This window comes from Bufo gargarizans, chromosome 3 (assembly GCF_014858855.1).
Source record: "Bufo gargarizans isolate SCDJY-AF-19 chromosome 3, ASM1485885v1, whole genome shotgun sequence".
Lineage (NCBI taxonomy): Eukaryota > Metazoa > Chordata > Amphibia > Anura > Bufonidae > Bufo > Bufo gargarizans.
In genome coordinates this window covers 113554525-113582200 of record NC_058082.1, presented here as the reverse complement: position 1 = coordinate 113582200, position 27676 = coordinate 113554525, and the positions used below count along the sequence as shown (strand labels likewise).

Here is a 27676-nt window from a genome sequence, read left to right as displayed (position 1 = left end):
CGAATGTTACAGATTGGGGCCGGATAGGATGCGGGTGCGTGGCATGGCAATCGTGCGCGTGAGCACACAATTTCAGTCGGTTTTGTCCGAGATTGCGTTGCGTGGTTCAGTTTTTTTCCGTGCGAGTGCAATGCTGCACGCACGTGAGAAAAAACTGAATGTGGTACCCAAACTTCTTCAATAAAGTTTGGGTTTGGGTTAGGTGTTGTGTAGATTGTATTATTTTCCCTTATAACATGGCTATAAGGGAAAAGAATAGCATTCTTTAATACAGAATGCATAGTAGAAGGTCAATTGAGGGTTAAAAATAAATAAATAAATTAACTCACCTCCTCCATAGCTGCCGGTCTCTGCTCTTTCTTCAGGACCTGTGGTGACGCCACTGAGCTCATCACATGGTCCATCACCACGGTGATGGACCATGTGATGTGACGTCACCACGGGTCCTTTAGCCAGCAGCTCATGATTAAGAGATCGGCACCTACGCGATCAAGAGGAGGAGGGGAGTTAATTTATTTTTTATCCCTCAATCCACATTTTACTTAGCATTCTGTATTGAGAATCCTATTATTTTCCATTATAACCATGTTATAAGGGAAAATAATAAAGATCGGGTCCCCATCCCAATCGTCATCTAGCAACCATGCGGGAAAATCGCACCGCATCCGCACTTGCTTGCAGATGCTTGCGATTTTCACTTCTATGGGGCCTGCATTGCGTGAAAAACGCACAAAATAGAGCATGCTGCGATTTTCATGCAACGCACAAGTGATGTGTGAAAATCACCGCTCATGTGCACAGCCCCATAGAAATGAATGGGTCCGGATTCTGTGCGGGTGCAATGCGTTCACCTCACGCATTGCACCCGCACGAAAATGTCGCCCGTGTGAAAGAAGCCTAAGAATCACAAGGCCGTATCTTGTATATAATCATTTTTAATATATTGTTTTTATGAGAATATATATATATATTTTTTTTTTTCACACTCACGTTCTGTGCGGATCCGTTCAGATAATACAACCGCCTGCATCCGGATCAGTTTGTATTATCTGTAACATAGCCAAGACGGATCTGTCTTGAACACCATTGAAAGACAATGGAGGACGGATCCATTTTCTATTGTACCAGATTGTGTCATAGAAACCGGATCCGTCCTCATTGACTTACATTGTGTGTCAGGACGGATCCGTTTGGCTCAGTTTCATCAGACGGACTGATGAAAGCAGCGTTTTGGTGTCCGCCTCAAGAGCGGTACGGAGACTGATCGGAGGCAAACTGACGCATCCTGAGCGGACCCTTATCCATTCAGAATTCATTAGAATGCAAACTGATGCGTTTTGGACCGCTTGTGAGAGCCCTGAACGGATCTCACAAATGGAAAGCCAAAAATGCCAGTGTGAAAGTAGCCTAAAGTGTATGCAAACTGACTATGAGCCGGCAATTTTTCCCTTTCTTGCCTTGTATATTTTAACATCAATAGGTAGTTGGTGGGTTGTGCTCAGTCCATAGATTGGAGACATTTATAGAAAACTGTCAGCGCCTGGAAATGTGACAACTCATGTAGAATTTGTAGTGTGCAATCTCAGAAGTAAAAGTTCCTAAACAGAATAAGCAAAAACGCGTACATGCACTGGTGGAAAAGCCCTTCAAAGCAGATCTGTCGGGTCTACTGTGTGTCCAGAGCGAGCCCGCGAGTTCAGCCTCCCTCACCCACACGCTGTACACACCAGTCCGTGGTGAAATGCATGAGACCCATCGCAACCCACCAGCGCAGCAGTAGGCAGCGTAGAACCCCTTTAGAAATTAGCGAAACTCTTGGTAAAAGAGCGTTCTTGGCCCTTGATAAATGTATCAAATACAAAGAGGATTTGCAGATGCTGGGCTCATAGATACCTCGCAGCACAATAATCTCCTAATCAGATTAAATCAGACAGTGTGGAGGATGTGATTACTTCCGTTACAGGGCAATAAGGGCAGAATATGCCGTGCTGCTCAGGGAGAGGGCATGGGCACAGTGGAAGATCTATAGACCAAGGGAGCTAAAGGCATAAGAAGATTACCTTTCAATAGAGTAATAAAAATGCATACAAATCAGATACAAATTTGGTTTACATAATTTACACAATGCTATCCAAGACGAACGCGTGGCACCAGTAGTTTGCCTCCCGGCCAATAAATATGCAGCAAAATAAGCCATTTAACTGCTAATTATCACAGTTTCTGTTTCACTTGTATTTGTGTGGATAAGAACAGCATCACAAAACGTGTTAAAAAAAAAAAAAAAAGTTTGGCACCACAGTTCCTTTCCACGTGCGCGGATTCCACCTAAAAAAACCACCATGCGGTTGTGTGGGATCCTCCTCCCACTGTTCTTAATGAAATGTTCACGCAGCCGCCATTTATATCAGTGTCTCACCAAAAAAAGGCCATGTCCGGGTCATGATCGCAGACATAAAGCGCAACCCATCATTGAAAACAACAGAAGGTGGACTCCATGCTGCCAACCAGAGGCTTTTTTTTTTTTGTGTGTGTGGAATCTGTGTCAAAGAACCCAGTATCTACATTCCCCGAGGTTGGAGTCACTAATATTTCTCTTTTGGGGGCACTGTTTGCATCTTTAGTGGGTTTCTTGCAGAAAAACACCAGCTTTGGGTATTAGAAAAAAGTGTATATGAATTTTGAAACGCAGGACACACATGCGTTTTCTTTTGTTTGTATTTTATGTATTTTTTAATTAAAAAAAATGCAGCATGTTGATGCAATGATTTTTATTTTAGGTGTTTTCCATATCCCTGCTCTATAAAAGGGAAAAAAAATAATTTAAACAAAAAGGCACTAAAAGAGGCCATAAACCCACGTGACATGCAAAAAAATGCATACATACTGACATTCTATAGCTGCAAAAAATAAAATACATAAAAAAAAAGCCAAAGCAAGTTTGGATGTGGAGGAGTCCTAAGGGTCCTCACACACATGAATTTGTATTTGCTTTTTTTTTAACCTTTTTTTTGTGGACATATTTTCTAAATGGCTCTGTGAACGGCCTTGTTTTCTTTCCCATATAGTGAAGGAAATTAAAAAATGCCTTTAAGAAGCCAGAGCTCCAGCATGCTGCGTCTTTTAAAAGAAGCCAAAAATTGCCACCCAATAAACAAAAACCCCAGCAAAAAAAAAAAAAAAGACATTTGTGTGTCCTGCGTTCCACACTTCCCCACTGACCGTCAGCTAACATCTGGAGATAACACCCCTGTGTGAAAGCACTCTTAAAGGGGCTGGTCAGCTTACATTACTAGCTGGTAACAGCACATGCATGCGGCCGCTAATAGGCATTACATCCGTTAGTTTAATATGAATAATTCATGTTTACAGGCAGATCCCCTGACCTGTATGCTGCCGCTGACGAAGAGTTCAATCAGCAGCTTCTATTCATTAACACTGGGTACGGACTGCGGACGCGTTAGTTTCCCTGTCCGTCCCTAGTGTAAGTGAATGAAGGCCACTGATGGACAGAGCGCTCCATCGGCAGCCATGTTCCCAGCACTGGCACACAGGTCAAAGGACCTGCATGTAAACACGAATTATTCATATCAGTGAGATGACATCAGTGCCTATAGTGTAATAATGCTTAGTACGAGCTGCATGCATGTACAGCTACTAATATAAACCGCCCAACCCCTTTAGGGTCACACCATTTCAGGTAATGCAATCCAACTCCGATTTTTCTTCAACAGTGGTGTCGCAGCCGCAACATGTCGCATGGCGACACCATTAAAATACATTATATCAAATTTTCGTGACATGTCACCATGTATCCGGACCCTTAAAAGGGTTTTCCGAGATCGAGGTAGCACTGTGGCCTTCTTGCTGCAGTTCCTATGCCAGTGACGAGATGTTCAGGTGAAAGGGGCTGAGCTGTGATACCAAGCACAGCAGCTATACAATGCACGGCGCTGTGCTTGGTGAGCAAGAAGGCTGCGGCGCTCACAGGAGAGACAGTACCTTCTCAAACAACTGATCAGCGGGGGTCCTGGGTGTTGGACCCCCACCGATCACATACTGACAACCTATCCTGAGGAGTAGTGTTGGTCGAAGTGCACTTCAGAGCAATCGCCGTACAGCATTCAAAAGCATGGGCTTCGCAAGGGTGAAATTCATTATGTCCGAAGTCTTGCAAGACTCGCTTGAATAACTTCGGACTTCGATTATTCAACTTCAAAATCATTTGAAAACTGGGACCCAAAGTCTGCTTAACGAAACAGACACTGAAGATGTCCAAAGTTATTCAACGAAGTCTCGTGAGACTTCGGACATATTGAATTTCACCACTGCGAAGCCCATACATTTGAATTCTGTACGGACAAGGGTCTATGATCCGAAGCACACTTCACTCAACACTACTGAGGAGTATTTAAATCTCGGAAAACCCTTTTAAAATTTATATTTTTTTATCCCTTTGCCCCATCTCCTGTTCTAAACATACAAAATGAACTCAGTCTGTAACATACATGGTTTTAGAAATCTCTGTCTGTTCTCGCTGCTCCTGCGGTTACACCCTGTTGTGATGACATCCCATACTTTGGTCCCGAGGTTCTATTCTTGAGAACCAAATCTTTCAATGTACGGTACACCATCAGGATCATCTAATGCTTATATCGAGCTTGCATGGTTCAACCCTCCTTGTGGTGTACCATTCATGGTCGGCAATGTAGCGAGAGCGCCTGTACGCAGCTTCACATATACAACACTGACGGAATAACCCCCGCCAATCATGTAGTAGTGCAAGAATGACGAGGAGCTCTGCAAAGTTACATGCTGGGATTTGTAGTTGTAAGAGCGATACTAAGGGTGGATGCACACGGTGCAGATTTATCTGCATAAAGAATGCATGAAATCCACACCAAAACCGCACAAAAAAAAGCACATATTTGTCACATTTTTTTATATGGATTTGATGAGGCTTTTCCGCCAATCTCACATCTTATATTAAAAGGGTAAAATCCGCAGAGAGAAAACACGAGTGACATGCTGCAGATTTCAAAATCGGCACATCAAGGTTTGTCTAATCTCATACACTTTGTTGGCACTGTATTATGCGGGGTTTTCTGCACTGTGCGTAGGCACCCTAAAACCAACACACCTTACAGCAAACTCAAAAAACTATGAGAAAAGTAAAAACTTTAAATATCCATCAGTGCTAACAAACAGGTTCCAGACATTTTATTTTTTTCTAGTATTCAGCAAACCCCTTTAGGGCCTGTTCACACTGTGGTTTATGCCGCTGCAATTTTGGCAGTTTAAAAGCTGCAACAGGGCCAAGAAGGGACTTACAGTTGAAACCAGAAGTTTACATACACTATATAAAAAGACACACATGCATGTTTTTCTCAATATCTGACATGAAATCAGAATAAACCTTTCCTGTGATTGGTCAATTAGGATTACTATAATTATTATCTGCCAAATGCCAGAATAATGAAAGAGAGAGAGAATGTTTTAAGGCATATTTATTACTTTCTGCAATGTCTAAAGTTTACATACATTTCATTAATATTTGGTACCATTGCCCTTAAGGCTACTTTCACACTAGCGTTCGTCGGTCCGCTCGTGAGCTCCGTTTGAAGGAGCTCACGAGCGGACCCGAACGCCTCCGTCCAGCCCTGATGCAGTCTGAATGGAGCGGATCCGCTCAGACTGCATCAGTCTGGCGGCGTTCAGCCTCCGCTCCGCTCGCCTCCGCACGGCCAGGCGGACAGCTGAACGCTGCTTGCAGCGCTCAGCTGTTCGCCTGGCCGTGCGGAGGCGAGCGGATCCGTCCAGACTTACAATGTAAGTCAATGGGAACGGATCCGCTTGAAGATGACACCATATGGCTCAATCTTCAAGCGGATCCGTCCCCCATTGACTTTACATTGAAGGTCTGAACGGATCCGCTCAGGCATCTTGCGCACTTAGAAATTTTTCTAAGTTATTAATGCAGACGGATCCGTACTGAACGGAGCCTCCGTCTGCATTAATATGATCGGATCCGTTCAGAACGGATCCGATCAAGCGCTAGTGTGAAAGTACCCTAAACTGTATGACTTGGGTCAAACGTTTTGGATATCCTTCCACAAGCTTCTCACAATAGTTGGTCGGAATTTGAGCCCATTCCTCCTGACAAAACAGCCTTGTTTGTTGGTCGCCTTTTCAGCTTTGCCCATAAATTTTCAATAGGATTGAGATCAGGGCTTTGTGATGGCCACTCCAAAACATTGACTTTGTTATCCTTAAGCCCCTTTGTAACCAGTTTGGCAGTATGCTTCAGGCCATTGTCCATTTGGAAGACCCATTTCCTTCCAAGCTTTAACTTCCTGGCTGATGTGTTGCTTCAGTATTTCCACATAATCTTCTTTCCTCATGGTGCCATCTCTTGTGAAGTGCACCGGTCCCTCCTGCAGCAAAACCACCCCACATGAGGCTGCCACCCCCGTGTTTCCCAGTTGGGATGGCGTTCTTAGGCCTCCAAGCTTCTCCCTTTTTCCTCCTTAAGTAACAATGGTCTTTATGGTCAAAAAGTTCAATTTTAGTTTCATCAGATCCAAAAATGTAGGCCTTTGTTTCAGTGTGCATTTGCACACATGAATCTGGCTTTTCTATGTTTCTTTTGCAGTAATGGCTTCTTCCTAGCAGAGTGGCCTTTCAGCCTATGTTGATACAGTTGATACTCGTTTCACTGTGGTTATTGACACAATCTTACCAGCTTCCGCCATCATCTTCACAAGGTCTTTTGCTTTTGTTCTTGGGTTGATATGCACGTCAGGCCAAAGCTCTGGGACACAGAACCCGTCTCCTTCCTGAGCGGTAAGATGGCTGGACATTCCCATCTTGTTTGTACTTGCATATAATCGTTTGTACAGATGAACGATGCTCCTTCAGGTATCTTGAAATTGCACCCAAGGTTGAGCCAGACTTGTGCAAGTCCACAATTCTCTTCCTGATATCTTGGCCGATTTCTTCAGACTTTCCCATGATGCTACACAAAGTAGCAGTGGGTTTCAGGTGTGCATTTGAATACATCCACAGGTGTGTCTCCAATTAACCCAGATGTTGCCAAAAAATCTAACAGAAGCTTCCAAACACATGACATCATCACATGGGCAGTCCAGAATTGTTTAAAGGCGTAGTAATCCTAGTGTATGCAAACTTTTGACATTACAAAAAGAAATAAAAATGCCTTAAAACATATTCTCTCTCTCTCTCTCTCTCATGTAATTTTATAGTGTATGTAAACTTCTGGTTTCAACTGTATTTCTTCTTGGCGTTGTGTCCAGACAGACGCCGATTGGAGCTGTGGTGGATGCCGCGAGCAGGTACTCAACATTCAAAGTGAACAACCATAGTGGTTTCCGCCGAAGTATGCAGCGGAGTGTGACGCTGTCAATATCTGCCGTGTGAACGTCCCCTTGAAGTGTATTTTCACCTGTATCTAAATTCTGACATCTCATTAAATGAGCCAAGAATCCAACTGATGCCGGCAGCATAATGTATGTATCAATATGCATAAGCACGAGACAGAATATCACAAAGATCTGAATTCTTAAGATCATTACATGGTCCAAGAATGAGGCCTAAATATCAACATGTATGGCATATGTCATCTACCTGATGCTGGCACTGGGGTGCTGTGATATTAAAAGGGGTTGTGCAGTGGCTTAAAGGGAGCCCGTTACCAAAATTTCACCTTCTGCGCTGCTTATATAATGCCGTACCACAAATAAACATGATTTAAATGGTACCTTTGTTCTTTTCTTCCAACGTTCATATATCATTAAAAGCACGCTTTTGCTGTCTACAAATGAGGCTCGCAAGTTCCCAGGGGTGGCCTTCGGGCAGTAAGTGCTCAGGCTAACTCCCTCACTCCTTGTTTGGCCCGCCCTGTAATCCCCTTGTGTCATCCGGTTGAGTGGCCGAGATGGCGTGATTGCGCAGTTCACCACCGGCTCCAAGCATGTGCTCCCAGCAATGCGCACACACCAGCTAACAGCATTCTACTAGGGATAGCTGGCGCCGGGCGGGTAACTGCGCAAGCGTCGATCTCGGACACTCAACAGAATGACACAAGGGGATTACAGGGTGGGCCAGACAAGTGGTAAGGGAGGAGTTAAGCTCGCATAAGGCAGAGGGGCCTGGGCATTTACTGCCCGAATGTCGCCCCTGGGCACTTGCGAGCCCTCTCTTGTATATCATTAAAACCGCATTTTTGCTGCTTAAGAAGATCGAAAGAAAAGAACTAAAGTACCATTTAAATCATGTTTATCTGTGCTACAGCGTTATGTAAGCAGCGCAAAAGGTGAAATTTTGGTGACAGAGCGGTGGGGATCCGACCTCGGCATCTGCGCTGATAAGCTGTTTAAAGGGGTAGCTCGCTCATGCAAGCACTGCTTCATCTTCCTCAAAATTACCCGTGCGTCATTTCCTTTATAAAGCCGATTGGTGGAGGTGCTGGAACTTGGACTCCACCACTTTAAAGAGATTCCGTCACAGAATTTACAACACAAACTGCCCACAGTGTTAAATAGATCCCTAAGCCCCGATAAGGCAGGTGTATACGTAACTTATAAATCCATGTAAGACTGGCTGCATAATCCTTTCGCCCAATATTGATAAAGGCCTGAGCCCAGCCTATCTTCACTTCAGATGGGAAAAAAAAGGATTTATACAGCCATTCTCACATGGATTTTCAAAGTACACCAGCCTCATCAGGTCTAAGATGTATTTATAGGGCTGTCCAGGATTAGAAAAACATGGCAGCTTTATTCCAAAGCTCCACACCTGTCCACGGGTTGCTCCATCGTAGTGAATGGAAGATACAGCATTTCCAGGCTATAGTCGTTACAATGAACAAGAATGTCGCCATTTTCTTTTCAATACTTACAAAAATAGGATCTAAAGAAGTCTACTGGAGAATCCAAACAATTCTATGTAGAAACGACGTCATTCAACCCAGCAAAGTGGATAATATGGTTTGCCTGTTAATGATAAGAAAGGGACATAAAGGGGGAAGCTTTAATGGAACGCACAGATCTCAAGCCAGTCACATGCATTATCTTATGAAATGACTCAATTCCAGAATCCACTGCATTTTCGTATAAAGATATTAAATGAGTGAAAACAAACAAAAACGACAATTGCACATAACCCACACACGTACAACAGCTAATGCATAAGGCTCCTTTCACACTAGCGTTCGCTGGTCCGCTCGTGAGCTCCGTTTGAAGGAGCTCACGAGCGGACCCGAACGCAGCCGTCCAGCCCTGATGCAGTCTGAATGGAGCGGATCCGCTCAGACTGCATCAGTCTGGCGGCGTTCAGCCTCCGCTCCGCTCGCCTCCGCACGGACAGGCGGACAGCTGAACGCTGCTTGCAGCGTTCGGGTGTCCGCCTGGCCGTGCGGAGGCGTGCGGATCCGTCCAGACTTACAATGTAAGTCAATGGGGACGGATCCGTTTGAAGATGCCACCATATGGCTCAATCTTCAAGCGGATCCGTCCCCCATTGACTTTACATTGAAAGTCTGGACGGATCCGTCCGAGGCTATTTTCACACTTAGCTTTTTTTTTGCAATTTTAATGCAGACGGATCCGTTCTGAACGGAGCCTCCGTCTGCATTATTATGAGCGGATCCGTTCAGAACGGATCCGCCCGAACGCTAGTGTGAAAGTAGCCTTAGGCTACTTTCACACTGGCGTTGTGGCTTTCCGTTTGCGAGATCCGTTCAGGGCTCTCACAAGGGGTCCAAAACGGATCAGTTTGCACTCTTATGCATTCTGAATGGAAAAGTAGGGCTGTCCCGATACAGAACATTTGCACGAGTATCGGGACATCCCTGCCGATACCTGATGGCCGATACCTGATGGCAGTGCAGCGGCGTGTCCCAGATCAGCAGTGGGGATGGCGGCTGCAGGTCCCGTGTCTGCTGCGGTGGTGTTCTGTGAAATTTCCCTACCCTTGTCACTTCCTGTTGTGACACGGCCGCACCGGACATGATTTTCCCAGATTTGGAAGGAGGTGTGCGATGCCGCGCAGGCGCTCGATGACGGGGTAGGAAATTTTCACACCAGAGTTGGGGAGAAGGGGCCACCTAATGCTCTTGCGCCTTACCTCTCAGCTGGCTCCAGATGATCGTGCCCCAGTGGAAGGGTGTGGGGGCGGGACTTCTGTGCGGCGGTGTTCTGTCAGAAAACCTTAAATCATCAGATTCCCTTACCCCACATCCCAAGTCCCATATTTTTTGCTCAAATGTAAAAAAAAAAGCTGAGAAAGTTTTTTTTTTCCACAATAATGCCTCTTGTACATCTTATTATCTTTTGGGAGACACATGTCATTTCCCGTCAAAAAATTACTTGCTGGTTGAATAAAAGTAACTAAGTCAAAATGTGCCTGGGGTATGCATAATTATGGGCAGCACTGTAAATAAAAGTATCGGTATTCGTATGTCTTAAAAAAATGGTATCGGGACAAAAAGGATCCGCTCAGTTTGCATGAGTTCAGTCTCCATTCTGCTTTGGAGGCGGACACCCAAACGCTGCCTGCCGCATTTTGGTGTATCTCTGATAAAACTAAGCCAAATGGATCCGTTCTGGCACACAATGTAAGTCAATGGGGACGGATCTGTTTTCTCTGACACAATCTGGCACAAAAGAAAACGGATCCGTCCTCCATTGACTTTCAATGGTGTTCAACACGGATCCGTCTCGGCTATGTGAAAGATAATACAAACGGATCCGTTCTGAACGGATGCAGGCGGTTGTATTATCTGAACGGATCCGCACAAAACGCGAGTGTGAAAGTAGCCGAAGAACTGCAATTCATCTGTGCCATCTTTAGCTTTGTTCACATCACACTATCAGCCCCGGCATGGCCGGATACCGCCAGATCTCCATGGACTATAATAGCCTTCTGGCATAACTGCTGGCTTTCAGCCAGTAGTATTTGCACTTATGCAGGAAAGCTGCCAGATCCCCAACAGAACTAGGCTATGCCCGATACAGTAAACTCCAGTAGTCTATTCCACTGCTGGACTACCAGAGTTTGTGCCAGAGATGTGAACCCACCCTTATGTTGTAGTTCCATCAGTAATGTTTAGAGCCATAAAACAAAAGTAGCTTAAAAGGGTTTTTCCCAATTTTTGTTTCCTGATAACGTATCCTCTGGATAGGTCATCAGTATCTGATCAGTGGGCCTCTGACACCTGGGATCCCGGACGATCAGCTGTATTGTGAAGGCAAGAGCGCTCCTATGAGTGGCCGTGCTTGGTATCGCTCTCAGCCCCATTCACTTCTATGAGGCTGAGCTGCTCCTAGGCCACAGGATCGATAAAACATGTTATTACTGGGAAAAATGGTTGTCACCTATGAAAAGTGGAGAGAAGGCCGCGATGCTCACAGGATAGGTCATGGTAAAAAAAAAATCTCAGAACACCCCTTTAAAAGGAGTTTTCCAGGCTTGTGAAATTGATAATTTATCCTTCATATAGGTCATCAATATCTGAAGGGTGGAGGTCCGACACCACTAGAACAGCTGGGGATACAGGGAGTTGGACCCACATCAAATGGATATTTATGATCTACCGTGAGGATGTCCTCAATATCAGCTGCCGGATTCTCTCTACAGTGCTACAGGAAGCGACAGCACAAAATAGGGCCATCGGTCACAATCACTGGCATGTACAGTACAGACCAAAAGTTTGGACACACCTTCTCATTCAAAGAGTTTTCTTTATTTTCATGACTATGAAAATTGTAGATTCACACTGAAGGCATCAAAACTATGAATTAACACATGTGGAATTATATACATAACAAAAAAGTGTGAAACAACTGAAAATATGTCATATTCTAGGTTCTTCAAAGTAGCCACCTTTTGCTTTGATTACTGCTTTGCACACTCTTGGCATTCTCTTGATGAGCTTCAAGAGGTAGTCACCTGAAATGGTTTTCACTTCACAGGTGTGCCCTGTCAGGTTTAATAAGTGGGATTTCTTGCCTTATAAATGGGGTTGGGACCATCAGTTGCGTTGTGGAGAAGTCAGGTGGATACACAGCTGATAGTCCTACTGAATAGACTGTTAGAATTTGTATTATGGCAAGAAAAAAGCAGCTAAGTAAAGAAAAACAAGTGGCCATCATTACTTTAAGAAATGAAGGTCAGTCAGTCCGAAAAATTGGGACTGACATTTGCGACTAGACCCACCGCCGCAGCTCTGCAGTTGAATACAGCGGTGGGGCACAGGAGATTATAGTTCTCTACCCCGCTGCCGATGTGCTCAGCAGTGCAGTGGAGGAGTCTCTCCCTCCCCCCTGTGCTGCTGCCGCCGCCGCCATTAGGAAGAGAGACAGGAGGAGGAGGAGGAGGGGAGGGGCTTTGGCCACTGCGCCAATGAAGAAAACTGACCTGTAATACAAATACAGGAGGCGGGTGCCGGAATCAAATAGCCGGCACCCAACCTCTTACAGGGAGCTGCGATCAGCTGCAGTTGAGTTAACCCTTCAGGTGCAGTACCTGAGGGGTTAACTGCCGCTGATCGCAGCTCCCTGTCACAAAGGTCGGGTGCCGGCTATTTGATTCCGGCACCCGCCTCCTGTATTTGTATAAGAAACATTGGCGCCCCCCCAGTATAAGAAACATTGGTGGCGCAGTGCGCCCCCCCAACACCCCAGTATAATAAACATTGGTGGGGCAGTGGGAAGTGCCAATGAGGGTTAAAAAAAAACAATAAAAAATTAACTCACCTCCTCCAATTAATAGCGCAGCTGCCGGTCTCCTGTTCTTTCTGAGCTCATCACATGGTCCATTACCATAGTGATGTATCATGTGATGAGCACAGTGATGTCACCACAGGTCCTTTGACAGGTCCTGAAGAAAGAACAGGAGACGATCAATTGGAGGAGGTGAGTTAATAATTTTTTTATTTTTTAACCCTCATTGGCACTGCCCACTGCGCCACCAATGTTTATTATATTGGGGGGGGCGCACTGCGCCACCAATGTTTATTATATTGGGGGGGGCGCACTGCGCCACCAATGTTTATTATATTGGGGGGGCGCACTGCGCCACCAATGTTTATTATATTGGGGGGGGCGCACTGCGCCACCAATGTTTATTATATTGGGGGGGGCGCACTGCGCCACCAATGTTTATTATATTGGGGGGGCGCACTGCGCCACCAATGTTTATTATATTGGGGGGGGCGCACTGCGCCACCAATGTTTATTATATTGGGGGGGGCGCACTGCGCCACCAATGTTTATTATATTGGGGGGGGCGCACTGCGCCACCAATGTTTATTATATTGGGGGGGCGCACTGCGCCACCAATGTTTATTATATTGGGGGGGCGCACTGCGCCACCAATGTTTATTATATTGGGGGGGGCGCACTGCGCCACCAATGTTTATTATATTGGGGGGCGCACTGCGCCACCAATGTTTATTATATTGGGGGGGCGCACTGCACCACCAATGTTTATTATAATGTTTATTATACTGGGGGGGCGCACTGCACCACCAATGTTTATTATACTGGGGTGTTGGGGGAGCGCACTGCGCCACCAATGTTTATTATATTGACCTTCTACTAAGCATTCTGTATTAAAGAATGCTATTATTTTCCCTTATAACCATGTTATAAGGGAAAATAATACAGTGAATAGACTTTCATCCTAGCAACCATGCGTGAAAATCGCACCGCATCCGCACTTGCTTGCAATTTTCACGCAGCCCCATTAACTTCTATGGGGCCTGCGTTGCGTTAAAAAAGCACAACATAGAGCATGCTGCGATTTTCACGCAACGCACAAGTGATGTGTGAAAATCACCGCTCATGTGCACAGCCCCATAGAAGTGAATGGGTCCAGATTTAGTGCGGGTGCATTCCGGTATTTTGAATGCCAGATCCGGCACTAATACATTCCTATGGGGAAAAATGCCAGATCCGGCATTCAGGCAAATCTTCAGTTTTTTTTCGCCGGAGATAAAACCGTAGAATGCTGCGGTTTTATCTTTTGACTGAACTGAAGACATCCTGATGCATCCTGAACGGATTGCTCTCCATTCAAAATGCATGGGGATATAGAGCCCCTAGGACAGAACTCTATGCCGGAAAAGAAAAACACTAGTGTGAAAGTACCCTAAAATATTAAGTTTAAATCCTCCCTTTCCCAATTTTACATATAAAATATATAAACAATAAATAAACATATTACATAGCGCTGTCCAAACTATTACATTATTAAAAAAGATCTCCTATGCGGTGAGCATTCGCCATTTTTTAGTCACCCAAAAATAGGATAGGACTGTTCTATTATGGGCCGAATGTTTCATAAAATGCAAAATGCACGCGGCTTTTTTCTGTGTTTTTTTTTGGGGGCGCGGTATTGAGTATCGCAATACTTTTTTATGCTGCCGAAAGCAAATCAAAATTTTGGTATTAAAACAACCCTACGCCGATCTGATCGTGAGCGTTGTCACGATACCAAATGATGCCCAAATTTTTATTCGGTTTCGATTTGGCGACTAAAAATTTGATTTGGCTCCTAAATTTTTCAGTTCAGGAGCCAATGGCTACTAGGTATTTTTTTTTGTCTGGAGCACTGTGACATATTTTCAGTTGTTTCACACTTTTTTGTTATGTATATAATTCCACATGTGCTAATTCATAGTTTTGATGCCTTCAGTGTGAATCTACAATTTGCATAGTCATGAAAATAAAGAAAACTCTTTGAATGAGAAGGTGTGTCCAAACTTTTGGTCTGTACTGTATAAAAGCGTCATGTGTTTGCTATAAGAAATAGCAAACCAAAAATGTATATGCTATCTGGCCACCATTTTTGCCAGCATTCCTCACATCCAACAGTGTACATTTTTATAGGGGTTTTCTCGAGACCTTAAAGGGGTTGTCTCCCTTCAGCAAATGGTATTGGTCATGTAGAGAATGTTAATACAATGCACCTACTAATGTATTGTGATTCTCCATATTGCCTCCATCACATTATTCGCTGCTCATTTCCATGGTTACGAGTCACAACCATTCTGCAATCCTGCATCAGTGGCCGTGCTTGCACATTATAGAAAAAAGCGACGGTCAAGGCCATTAGAGAGGCCAGGGCTTTTTTCTATATAGTTCATGCACGGTCACCGCTGCTGCATTGTATGGTGGCTGTAACCATGGAAACGAGGCATATATAATTTGATGGAAATATAGATCAAGCCAGCAATATAGACAATCACAATACATTAGTAAGTGCCTTGTATTAACTTTCTCTACATAATAAAGGGCCTTTGCTGAAGTAAGACAACCCCTTCAATGCAAATGACTTATCCTCTCGGTAGGTCATCAGTATCTGATCAGTGGAGGTCCAACACCTGGGACCCCCGGCAATCAGCTGTTCATGAAGGCACTGGCGCACAGTAGCGCCGCAAACTTCTCTCAACTTTTCCTAGGCTGAGAGAGGACACGTTCATCGATCACATGGCCTAAGTGTAGCTCAGCCCTATAGAGGTGAATAGGTCTGAGCTGCGATACCAAGCACAGCCGCTATACAATGTATGGAGCTGTGTGAAGGCCGCGGCGCTCACAGCAGCACCGCTGCCTTCTCAAACAGCTGATCGGCGGAAGTCCCAGGTGTCAGACCCCCAACGAACAGATACTCATGACCTATTCTAAGGATAGGTCACCAGTTATAAAGTTTTGGGAAACCCTTTTAAGTGTGGTTTGGGGGGATTCCAAGAGATGGCAGCTCTGTGGAGCATCACGGCATCTCCCTAGTTTTGCTGGACACAGAGCCACTCATTCATAGACAGAGGGTATTACAGCTTAGCGCTATTCAAGTAAGACCTCATGCACACGACCATATGTGTTTTGCAGTCTGCAAATCGGGGATCAACAAAACACGTATACCGGCCGAGTACATGCTGCCATTTTGTTTTTAACTCCTGTAAAAATGTCCTATCCATGTCCGCAAAACGGAAAAGAATAAGACAGATTTTTTTTGCTGGTTGACAGAACCTGGACAGCACATGGGGTGCACACCTCATCTTTTGCAGCCCCACGGAAATGAATATGTCCGCATCCAATCCACAAAAAACGGCATAGACAGAAAATACAGTCGTGTGCATGAGGCCTAGAGACGCCAAGCTAAAAATGTCTGATGCAGAACCAGGGTAAGAGTCATGTTGTGTCTTAAAAAGAATGCAAAGGGCAGAGCTTGGAGAGTCCTTCACCGTCGACTGTCAGGTGTCCAGGCAGTCAGACCTGCACAAGTCCCACCCGTATCAACGCCAACAGGCATTTTCCAATTACAGCTTTCTTGGAAACCCCTTCCTTCTGCGGTGGAGATCTACAGTACTATAGGTTCAAAGCCAGAATGGAGGCAGTTAAAGGGGTTTTCCAGGAGTACAATATTGATGGCCTACCCTCAGGAGAGATCATCAATATCTGATCTGAGGGAAGGGGGGGGGGGGGGAATCAGCTGTTTGACGAGGCAGCGCCGCTCCAGTGAGTGCTGAGGCCTCCTCACAGCGTCACACGTTGCAGAGGCTGTTCTAGGCACTGCAGTTGACTGACCTGCAAACAGACCTTGTGACTTTAATGGTCTAGGACAGGAATCAGCAACCTCTGTTCTGAAACTACAACTCCCAGTATCCTCCTTTTACTTCTGTGGGAATTACAAGAACAGCCGAGTAAGTTTGCATGCTGGGAGTTGTAGTTTTACAGCAGCTGGAGTGCCGAAGGTTGCTGATCCCTGGTCTAGGAAGAGGCTGCAGTGCTCTCTTCAAACAGCTGATCAGTGAGGGGCTGGGAATTGGACTCCTACCGATCAGATATTGATGTCTAAGGGTCCATTCACACATCTGCAACTGTTTTGCGGTCCGCAAATTGCGGATCCAAAAAACACGAACACCGGCCATGTGCGTTCAGCATTTTGCGGACCGCACATGGCTGGCACTATGGTAAAAATGCCTATTCTTGTCCATATCTGCGGACAAGAATAGGACATGCTCTATTTTTTTGTGGGTCTGCGGAACCGAAGTGCAGATAGCACACGGTGTGCTGTCTGCATCTTTTGCGGCCCTATTGAAATGAATAGGTCGGCACATGTTGGTGCGAACCCATTATGCGGACGTGTGAATGGACCCTTAGGCCTCATGCACACGACCATTGTTTTGGTCCGCATCTGAGCCGCAGTTTTGGCGGCTCGGATGCGGACCCATTTACTTCAATGGGGCAGCAAAGGATGCGGACAGCGTGAATTATAAAAATATAACCTGTCCTATTCTTGTCTGCGTTTTGCGGACAAGAATAGGCAGTTATATTAATGGCTGTCCGTGCCGTTCTGCAAATTGAAGAACGCACATGGACGCCATCCGTGTTTTGCGGATCCGCGGTTTGCGGACCGCAAAACACACAACCGTCGTGTGCATGAGGCCTTATTCTGAGAACAGGTCATCGATCTTTACTCCTAGGAAACCCCTTTAGGCACAGGTACCTGTACCTGTACATGTAATATAAGGCTTTGACTATATTCACACATCACTGTTTTGGTCAGTGATTGTGAGCCAAAACCAGGACTGGAGCCTCCACAGACATAAGGTCTAAGGGCTCATGCACACAACCATATGTATTTTGGGGTCTGCAAAACATGGATCAACAAAAACTATGCATGACGTCCGTGTGCATTCCATATTTTGCGGAACGGAACAGCTGGCCCTTCATAGAACAGTCCTAACCTTGTCCGTAATGCGGACAATAATAGGACATGTTCTATTTTTTTTTGCAGAACGGAAATACAGAAACAGAATGTACACGGAGTAATTTCATTTTTCTTTTGCGGACCCATTGAAATGAATGGTTCCGCATACAGAAGGAAAATATGTTTGTGTGCATGAGCCCTATGGGAAAGATCTGCACCTGTTCTGTGTTTAGAGCCGCACCTGGTTTTGGCTCATAATTACTGATGGAAATCACTGACCGAACACTGACAGTACAGCCTTCACAGATCCTGACGTAAAATGATTAGATGTTTGTGGACAGGGCACGATAACCTTTCAATTCTATAGAGTTGCAGGTTCAGTCATATCTGACAAACAGAAACAAAACATGAACTATAAAATGAAAAAAAAAAAAAAAAAAACTATTTGCCCATTCATTTTCTGAAAGTAGACACAAGGAACATATCTGTAAAGAATAATTCAAGGCAACTGGACGTACTGTAGATTTCTTGAAAACGTTTCACTCGTTCTTCCAACGAGCTTTCTCAATTCTGAGTGATTGTACAAAAATTCTGGGAATAAATATGTAACTGAATCCACATCTGGTAATTATACCCAGCATTGGGTCAAAGGTGTTGATTCCATTATCCTAATTGGAGTCAGTAGGTGATAAAGACTTCCCAGAAAAAGGTGTCAATACAGCACTCTATTCAAGCTTGGCTTCTCCATTTTTACGTAGATGGCCTCCTTTACACCAATCGGCCTCCTTATCCAAAACACGTACTTGACTGTCTTCAAAGGTGTGACCTGTTCCTTTTAGATGTAAGTACACGGCTGAATCTTGTAGTTGTTGTTTTGTTTCGCCGATATACAGTTCTGAGCATTCCTCATTGCACTGGACTGCGTACACAATCTTGTCCATCTTGTGTTTAGGCGTTGGGTCTTTGGGGTGAACCAGTTGTTGCCGGGTTTAAAGCAAACAGGAATGTGATGTTTATTAAAAATCCTTTTGAGTTTCTCAGACACCCCAGCTACATATGGGATAACCATATTCTGGCGTCTGTCATGCTTCTCGCCCTCACTGGTAGTCTTGGTGGTCTTTCTTCTCCTTCCTTCTGTTTTGACAAAGGCCCAAACTGGATACCCACAAGTTTTAAGTGCCCCTCTGAGGTGTTTGAGTTCCTTCGCCTTGGCCTCTGTGCTGGTGGGGATTTTCTCTGCCCGGTGGTGTAGAGTCTGGATGACTCCCAGTTTGTGGTCTAGAGGATGGTGGGAATCAAATAGCAGGTACTGGTCTGTGTGTGTATTGGTTTTCGATAGACCTCTATTCCCAGCTTCCTTCCCTCTTCCACTGTTATAAGACAGTCCAGAAACACCAGTTTGTTGTTCTGCATATCTTCCCGCGTGAAATTGATGTTATGATCCACTGGGTTGATGTGGTCGGTGAAAGCCTGTAACTCTTGTTTATGAATTTTCACCCAAGTGTCATCCACATATCTGAACCAATGACGAAAGTGGTCAGGGCTTTCCTTTCTACTTCCTCCATATACAGGTTCGCTACATTAGGCTAGACTGGCGATCCCATAGCACAGCCATGTTTTTGCTTGTAGAACTTGTCCTTATACTTGAAGTAGGTGGTACTCAGACAAAGGTCCAGTAAGGCACACACACTTGGTCTGGGCTAAGTTCTGTTCTGCATCCTAAGGTGTTGTCTAATAGCAACTGTTTCCTGACTGTTTCAATTACCTGATGTGGATTCAGTTACATATTTATTCCCAGAATTTTTGTACAATCACTCAGAATTGAGAAAGCTCGTTGAAAGAACGAGTGAAACGTTTTCCAGAAATCTACAGTAAGTCCCGTTGCCTTGAATTATTCTTTACAGATATATACCATGACCTGGATAAATGAGAACCTTCACAGACACAAGGAACATTGCATTCAGTGATACCTTCCTGCAATTTTGCATCTAAGTGCAGCTTTAAAAAATGCCTACAAATTCATGTTTGTGGCTAAAAGTCTGACCCAAGCAGACACTGAGACTAACAGGTCACCTGGGCTTACATACAGGCACATATCACATCTTCACCAGAACTAAACAGACCAAAAATCTCCATGCTCCAGATGCCGTCAGTTGACAAGTTCCCCGATTAGGTGCAAGGGCTGATTATATGTCCAACGGCTAATTTTCTCACCCTCTTTAGGTGGAAAAACATGAACAGTTCCCGTACCCCCCTGCCCCTCCACCCCCAATCGGGTCACTGGAGGCTGTATCGGGGGGGCTGATGTCCCCTGCAGCTTCCCCACCTCCCAACCCTTCTTACGCAGACAGAAGCAGGTAGTAAGACTTCTCATGCAGCTCCCTGACTTCAGGCAAGTAATTGCACCTAGAACAACAAGTATAAGGCCTGGGCTACACTGCAACTTTTTGATTTTAACTATTGAAGGACAGCTGCAGTCCACAGGATTGCTTACAACTGAATACATTCACTTGGACTGAGTGGTAGTTCAATAGTTAAAATCAGTCGCAGTGTAGCCCTAGCCTTACCCGGCGGCTAACAATGGCCTTCTTTATGAGAAAAGCTCCATCTCTTATATTCTAGTGTGGCAAGCATTTAAAACAAATCCATTTATGTTCTTGGCAGTGAAAGGGTTCAAACAAATCAGAAATTAAAGGGGTCGTCCAGTCCCAGGATATCTTTTACAAACCACAGACTCTGCTACAATAACAAAAGAAATAATATCCACCTTACCAATCTCTTGGTGCTCCCATTCCGCCGAATCCCCGATCCCCAGCTCCAGCCATACCTTGTCATGACAGGTGACTGCTGCAGTCAATCACTGGTGGCAGTGGGGACCTCAGTCAGGCCTCATGCACATAAATGTACTCCGCATGCATTCCGTTTCCGTATTTTCGTTCCGTTCAAAGATAGAACATGTCCCATTATTGTCGACATAATGGAAAAGTATAGTACTGTTCTATCAGGGGCCAGATGTTCCGTTCTGTAAAAAACGGAATGCACACGGATGTCATCCGTATTTTTTGCAGATCCGTTTTTTGCGGACTGCAAAACACAGAAAAAGCCATACGGTTGTGTGCAATAGGCCTCACTGTTACAGCTACCGTGTGAACAGGTTGGCAGGAGATATGGGAGAGGCAGAAGACTGGCAAGTTAGGTCTCTCTTTCATTATTTTATAGCATTTAAAAATTTATAAAAAAAAAGGGGCTGAACAACCCCCTTAAGAGGCAATCTGTCTGGTCCCCCAATCCCCATTAAATGCAGAACTATATGAATCGTACTGGTGCTGCTGGCCTTGTATTGCTTAAAAGGGTTTTCCAAGACTTTAATATGGATAGGTCATCAGTACCCGATTGGTGGGTGTCATCCAGCTGTGCACCGGTGCTCCTGCGAGTGCTGCGGCCTTCTCTGTACATCATATAGCGGCTCAGCCCCATTCACTTCTATGCGGCCTTCTGAAACCGCTGACTGTGTCGGACCCCCACCAATCTGACGCTGATGACCCATTCTGCGAATAGTTCACCAGTATTGAAGTCTTGGAAGCCCCTTTAACGGTGTCTCCATTCTCACCCCATTATCCCGCTGCGCTCTGGAAAACCAGTGCTGGAATACACTGAGGACTCAGGAGCCACATGCACATAATGGAGAGGACTTCAGGAGGAGTCTGCTCAGTGCGTTCAGCACAATAGTTGATCATCAGGGATGTGGACCCCAAATGGCCAGATAACGATGGCCATCGCTTATAAAGATCTGAACAACCCCTTTAACAGGGCTTGCTGGTCCCCGACAAATTGCCTTTAAAAAGTGAAAGCAGCCACACAAAGTATTAGCACCACGGGAAAGTGCAGTCACGTGACTGACAGACCCAACACCACTGCAGCAACGACATGCCTGCATACCGTGTGACCTCTGCAACCAATCACCGGCCTCAGTCGTATAGGGCACATGACGGACAAGGCCAGTGATTGGCTGTAGCAGTCATGTGCAGTATACAGGCACTGCCGCTGCTGCAGTCATGAAAAACAAACCCTGGCATAGAAGTTGGCATGACGGCACTGGCACAGCTCAGATCAGTGGGTACAGTTTTTTCAGTTGCAGCATATAAGCAGTGCTATGATTCCCTCTATGATTTTGCACAATACAATGGAAAAGCCTTAGAAATAACAGTGGAAGGGAAATGTGTAGTAGTCACCAACAGCAACCAATCCGATTCCAGCTCTCATTTCTCAGAGGGCCCTAGAGGGAAATGAAAAAAGCAAACTGTTTGGCAGCTGCCTGGGACTACTCCAGAGCAGTACATGTACAACATCCCTGTGCCCATCTAATGGCAGGCTGGCACATGTGGCCGGGCACTTGTCACCTGTCACCTACCTGTTGCTTCCTGCCTCCTCGGGCTGCGCAGAGCTCCGGAGAGGGCAACGAGCGTGTCAACTAAACGTGATGAAGAAAGCCGTGTGATGGGAAGCTGTGGGAGAATGACATGGATGCCTCTGCCCTCCCTCCAGCCCGGTCAGCCCCGGCTATACGAGAGAGGAGGAGGGGAGCCTGCCGGAGACACACGCGGGAGGCTGGGGGGGCATCACAAAGAATAGGAGCGGAGAAAACGGGGGATGGGCGGAGAGAAAAGATGAACGAATGGAGAAAAGGAGAAAAAAAGAGAAAGAAAAGAAAAGGAAAAAAAAGGAAATGAAGGAAGGAAAAAAAATGTCGAGACCCCTCCTCCTCCTCCTAGCAAGCTACGCGCTACGTTCCCAGCGTGCTGACGTCACCGTCCCCATAATTCCCTAGGAGTCGCTAGTTCCATCCGGCGAGAGGACTCGGCTTTGACGTCATCACCATGTGACCTTGGGTTGCTTGTACCACGTGATTACGCGTGTGAGGCGGGCGCTAGTGCGTGTATGCGTTACCCGTGTCCGTCCAGTTCTACAGGAAGCTTCATTGTGCGGGCCGGGGTAGGGTTTTTTGATAGAACCCCGGCAGGACAGTGACCACTGGTTATCCCCTTAAGGCTACGTGCACACCACAGTTGTTTTTTGCGGTACGCATATAGCGGATCCGTTTGTCCAAAAAATTTGTATGCGGATGACATAAGGATGGCTTCCGTTGGTCATCCGCATTTTTTTGCGGACCCATTGACTTCAATGGGTCCGCAAAACATTTATTGCGGACAAGAATAGGACATACAATACTTTTTTTGCGGACGGGAAACATGGACAGCGGACGCAGAAAAAATGTATTAAAGTTGGAAAAAAACGCTCCTGAAAACGTCACTTTATTGTAGATTTGACTTTGTATCTGAAGTAAATCTAGTTGGCGAACAGCTTAGGTGACTGGAGTGCAGTTTTAACCCATTTTAGCCATTTTTGTTCAAGTGTCATCACTTTTTTGTTCAGTTTAGCTGTATGAGATCTTCAATTTTGAGGGCAAGTTGTGTTGTTTTTTTTTTTTTAACCCCTTAGGGACCAGCTCCTTTTCTACTGAAGGACCAGGCCATTTTTGCAATTCTGACCAGTATCACTTTATGTGGTAGTAACTTTAAAACGCTTTGACTTATCCAGGCCATTCTGAGATTGTTTTTTCATCACATATTGTACTTCATGACACTGGTAAAATGAAGTAAAAAAACGTTCATTTTTATTTATAAAAAAAAACCATATTTACCGAAATGTTGAAAAAATTTGCAAATGTCAAAGTTTCAATTTCTCTACTTCTATAATACATAGTAATACCTACAAAAATAGTTATTACTTTACATTCCCCATGTCTACTTCATGTTTGGATCATTTTGGGAATGACAACATTTTTTGGGTACATTACAAGGCTTAAAAGTTTAGAAGCAAATTTTGAAATTTTTCTGAAATTTTCAAAAACCTAATTTTTAGGGACCAGTTCAGGTCTGAAGTCACTTTGTGAGCCTTACATAATAGGAAACACCCAAAAATGCCCCCACTCTAGAAACTACACCCATCAAGGTATTCTACACAGATTTTACAAGTCGTTAACCCTTTAGGTGTTGCACAAGAGTTATTAGCAAATGGAGATGAAATTTGAGAATTTCAATTTTTTTGGGCAAATTTTCTATTTTAATCCATTTTTTCCAGTAACAAAGCAAGAGTTAACAGACAAACAAAATGCTATATTTATTGCCCCGATTCAGTAGTTTGCAGAAACACCCCATATGTGGCCATAAACTACTGTACGGGCACACAGTCGGGCGTAGAGGGAAAGGTGCGCCGTATGGTTTTTGGAAGGCAGATTTTACTGGACTTTTTAGGAACACCTAAAGGGTTAATAAAGTTTTTTAAATCCGTTTTGAATACCTTGAGGGGTGTAGTTTCTTATATGGGGTCGCTTTTATGGAGTTTCTACTCTAGGGGTGTATCAGGGGGTCTTCAAATGGGACATGGTGGTAAAAAAAAGGCCATCAAAATCTGCCTTCCAGAAACCATACGACGTTCCTTTCCTTCTGTGCCCTGCCGTGTGCCTGTACAGCGGTTTACGACCACATATGGGGTGTTTCTGTAAACTGCAGAATCAGGGTAATAAATATTAAGTTTTGTTTGGCTGTTAACCCTTGCTTTGTTACTGGGAAAAAAACGTATTAAAATGGAAAATTTGCCAAAAAAATTGCTGTTTTGGCACAGTTTTTATTAAAAGAATTTGACCGTGTTCATCTGAGGGGTTAGGTCATGGGGTATTTTTATAGAGCAGATTCTTATAGACGCGGTGATACCTAATATTTCTAGATTTTTAAAATTTATTTGTTTTGCACTATATTATCCTTTTATAAACAAAAAAATAATAATTTTAGTATCTCCATAGTCTTAAGAGTCATATTTTTTTGGGGGTTTTTAGACGATTATCTTAGGTAGGGGCTCATTTTTTGTGCGATGAGAGGGCGGTTTTATTGGCGCTATTTAGAGGGGCATATGACTTTTTGATCGCTTGCTATTACAATTTTTGTGATGTAAGGTGACAAAAAAATATAAAATAAAAACGGTGTTCATCTGAGGGGTTAGGTCATGGGGTATTTTTATAGAGCAGATTCTTACGGACGTGGTAATACCTAATATGTCTATTTATTTTAGTTTTACTAAATAATATTTTTGAAAAAAAATATTTTTCGTTTTAGTGTCTCAAGTCTGAGAACCATTTTTTTTAAATCCGATTGTCAGTGGCTAAATTGGGATATCAATTTAGTACTCCATGGAAGTGTGGTACTCCCTGAAGCAACCCATAATGCAGAGGCCCGGATGATCGGGGCACGTGTCACACTGAGTAGTGGTGTCCTTCCGTATCCCCCTCCTGTGACACACTCCGCACTTTTTTGGGGTCCATCCCTTCTTTCCAGTATGGGGGACCACACCTGGAAAGTGTTGGCAAGGGATGTTCCGGGCGCCTCCAGTTCCCGAGGTATTCCGGCCTGCTCTTTCCCGCTCAGAAAAGATCAGGGCCTTGAGGACTGCCTCATAGAACTGGAGGAATTTCCCTGTGTTGCCAGCACTCTGGGACCGCACAAAAAAGTTGTACAAGGCATCCTGTACCAAGTAGACCGCAACTTTTTTGTACCATGCCCGGGTTTTGCACATGGCATTATATGGCTTGAGGACTTGATCAGAGAGAGCAACTCCTCGCATAGACAGATTGTAGTCGACGATACAATCGGGCTTGAGGACCGTTGCCGCGGTACCTCACACTGGGACAGGGGTGATGCCGTTACCGTGAATTGTGGATAGTACTAGGACATCCCTCTTGTCCTTATATCTGACCAGCAACAGGTTTCCACTGGTAAGGGCACGGGTCGCACTCCTGGGGATATGTACCTGGAGGGGGTGGGTAGGGAGGCCATGTTGATTTTTCCGCACAGTCCCACAAGCGGACGCAGATCTGGGGGCGAGGGACGGGAACAAGGGGATACTAGTATAAAAGTTATCCACGTACAGGTGGTAACCTTTATCTAGCAGTGGGTGCATAAGGTCCCACACAAGTTTCCTGCTAATACCCAGAGTGGGGGGACATTCTGGGGGTTGAATACGGGAATCTCGCCCCTCGTACACACGAAACTTGGAAGTGTACCCTGAGGTACTCTCACAAAGTTTGCACAGCTTCACGCCATGCCTCGCCAGCTTTGAGGGAACATACTGGCGGAAAATGAGTCTCCCCTTGAAAGCAATGAGAGACTCATCAACCGCGACCTCCCTTCCAGGTACATCAAAACGCTCTGGGTACACCAGACAAGTTCACTGGCAGGGGGCTCCGATGGACTTTACTGGTGGGCCAGTAAACTGGTACGAGCCCCAGAGCTGCTCGTACTAGGGTGGGCCACAGGGTCCCTAGCATTGCGGCCCTCTTGCTCCGCCTGGCGGCGTCTCCGCCACCTTGGGGGCTCATCATCATCGCTAGATGATGAGGAGGACGCTGATGACAAAAGCAAAGTGGGGTCATCCTCGTCCTCACTGCGGCTCTCGGACTCGGAGGCAAGCTGGGCGTATGCCTCCCCGGCCGAGAACATCCGGCGGGCCAAAGGGGAGTGTGTGCGTGCGTGGAAAACTTTATTTGGTGTGTGTGGGGGCACGGGTGTTCGCGAACTCACCCTAAACCTAACAGACAAAATAATTAACTAAAAAAAGAGGGCGAAATCTCGTAGCAGCTCTGGGAATAGCCGGTTTGACACACATCCCTTGCCTGACACATGTGCTGAATTTGGTCGTGCAGAGGTTCCTTAAAAATTACAGCGATATGTCAGAGCTGCTGCAGAAAGTGCGGGCCATCTGTGCGCGCTTTCGACATTCTCACCCTGCTGCTGCTCGCCCGTCAGCGCTGCAGCGTAACTTCGGCCTTCCCGTTCACCGCCTCATATGCGACATGCCCACAAGGTGGAACTTTACCTTGCACATGCTGGTCAGACTATGCGAGCAGCAGCAGGCGATAGTGGAGTTTCAGCTGCAGCATGTCACGGGTGAGTCGCTCTGCGGAACAGCACCACTTCACCACCAATGACTTGGCCTCCATGCGAGACCTGTGTTCCTTATTGCGCTGTTTCGAGTACTCCACCAAGATGGCTAGTGCCGATAATGCAGTTCTCAGCATTACTAACCCACTTCTATGCCTCCTTGATAAAACGCTTTTGGCAATGATGGAAGAGGATGTGGCACAGGAGGAAGAGGGATAATTTCATAGGGTTTCCAGACAGTCATTCACAAGTGGCTCAGAGGGTGGGTTCCTGCACCCAAAAGCGCCAGGTACACAATTGTCCAGTCAGGGCACAGTTCTGGAGGATGGTGAGGCCTCCTCAACCTCCTACTCCATATGGACCTCCACCTCATACATCAAGATTTTTTTTTTTAATTTGTACGTATTTTTTTAATTTTATTTCACTAATTTGTCTTTTACATTTTCTGGTGAAATTCACCAATCTTTGGTGATGTACCCCTGCTTTACCTAGTGGACAAGGAAACATTCTTGGGTAACATTTTACCATTTTTGCAGTGAATAAACCCCTGCTCTGCATAGGTGACAGGGACCAACATTTTTAAAAATCATCTGTTCCATTGATGGGTGACATTAACCCATTTCTGGCAATGAAAAACCCCTGCTCTGCATAGGCGACATGGTAGGCGCAGAAAAGAACATTGAAATTTGATCGAGCAGATATCCAATTGGATCGTGGACGTCACAGGGACGTACGACATGGTGGAGCAGTATGTGTGCACACTTCTGGGTCTCCAAATTGGGCACATGGCCTGAGCTTGCCCTTTACACCTTGGAGGTGCTGGCCTGCCCTGCAGCCAGTGTATTGTCTGAATGTTTGTTTAGCATGGCTGGAGGGTGTTATAACAGGTTATATTTCCCAATGTTGTGGGGTCTACACAAATGTAAAAATAAATAAATAAAATAAAAAACAAAACC

General features: G+C 45.2%; 1 protein-coding gene across 3 annotated transcripts in view; it reads right to left on the bottom strand.

Moving 5' to 3' along the window:
• R3HDM2 (R3H domain containing 2) overlaps positions 1 to 22504 on the bottom strand; it is a 150463-nt gene extending 127959 nt beyond the window's left edge. For 2 of the 3 annotated variants that reach the window (XM_044286490.1, XM_044286493.1), the window contains exons 1-2: positions 22139 to 22504; positions 8915 to 9008 (exon numbers count right to left, since the gene is read on the bottom strand). The gene's annotated coding sequence lies outside the window, so the exon portion shown is untranslated. The remainder of the gene's footprint in view (positions 1 to 8914; positions 9009 to 22138) is intronic. The other variant, XM_044286491.1, reaches the window with a different exon arrangement.
• Positions 22505 to 27676: the final 5172 nt, after the last annotated feature.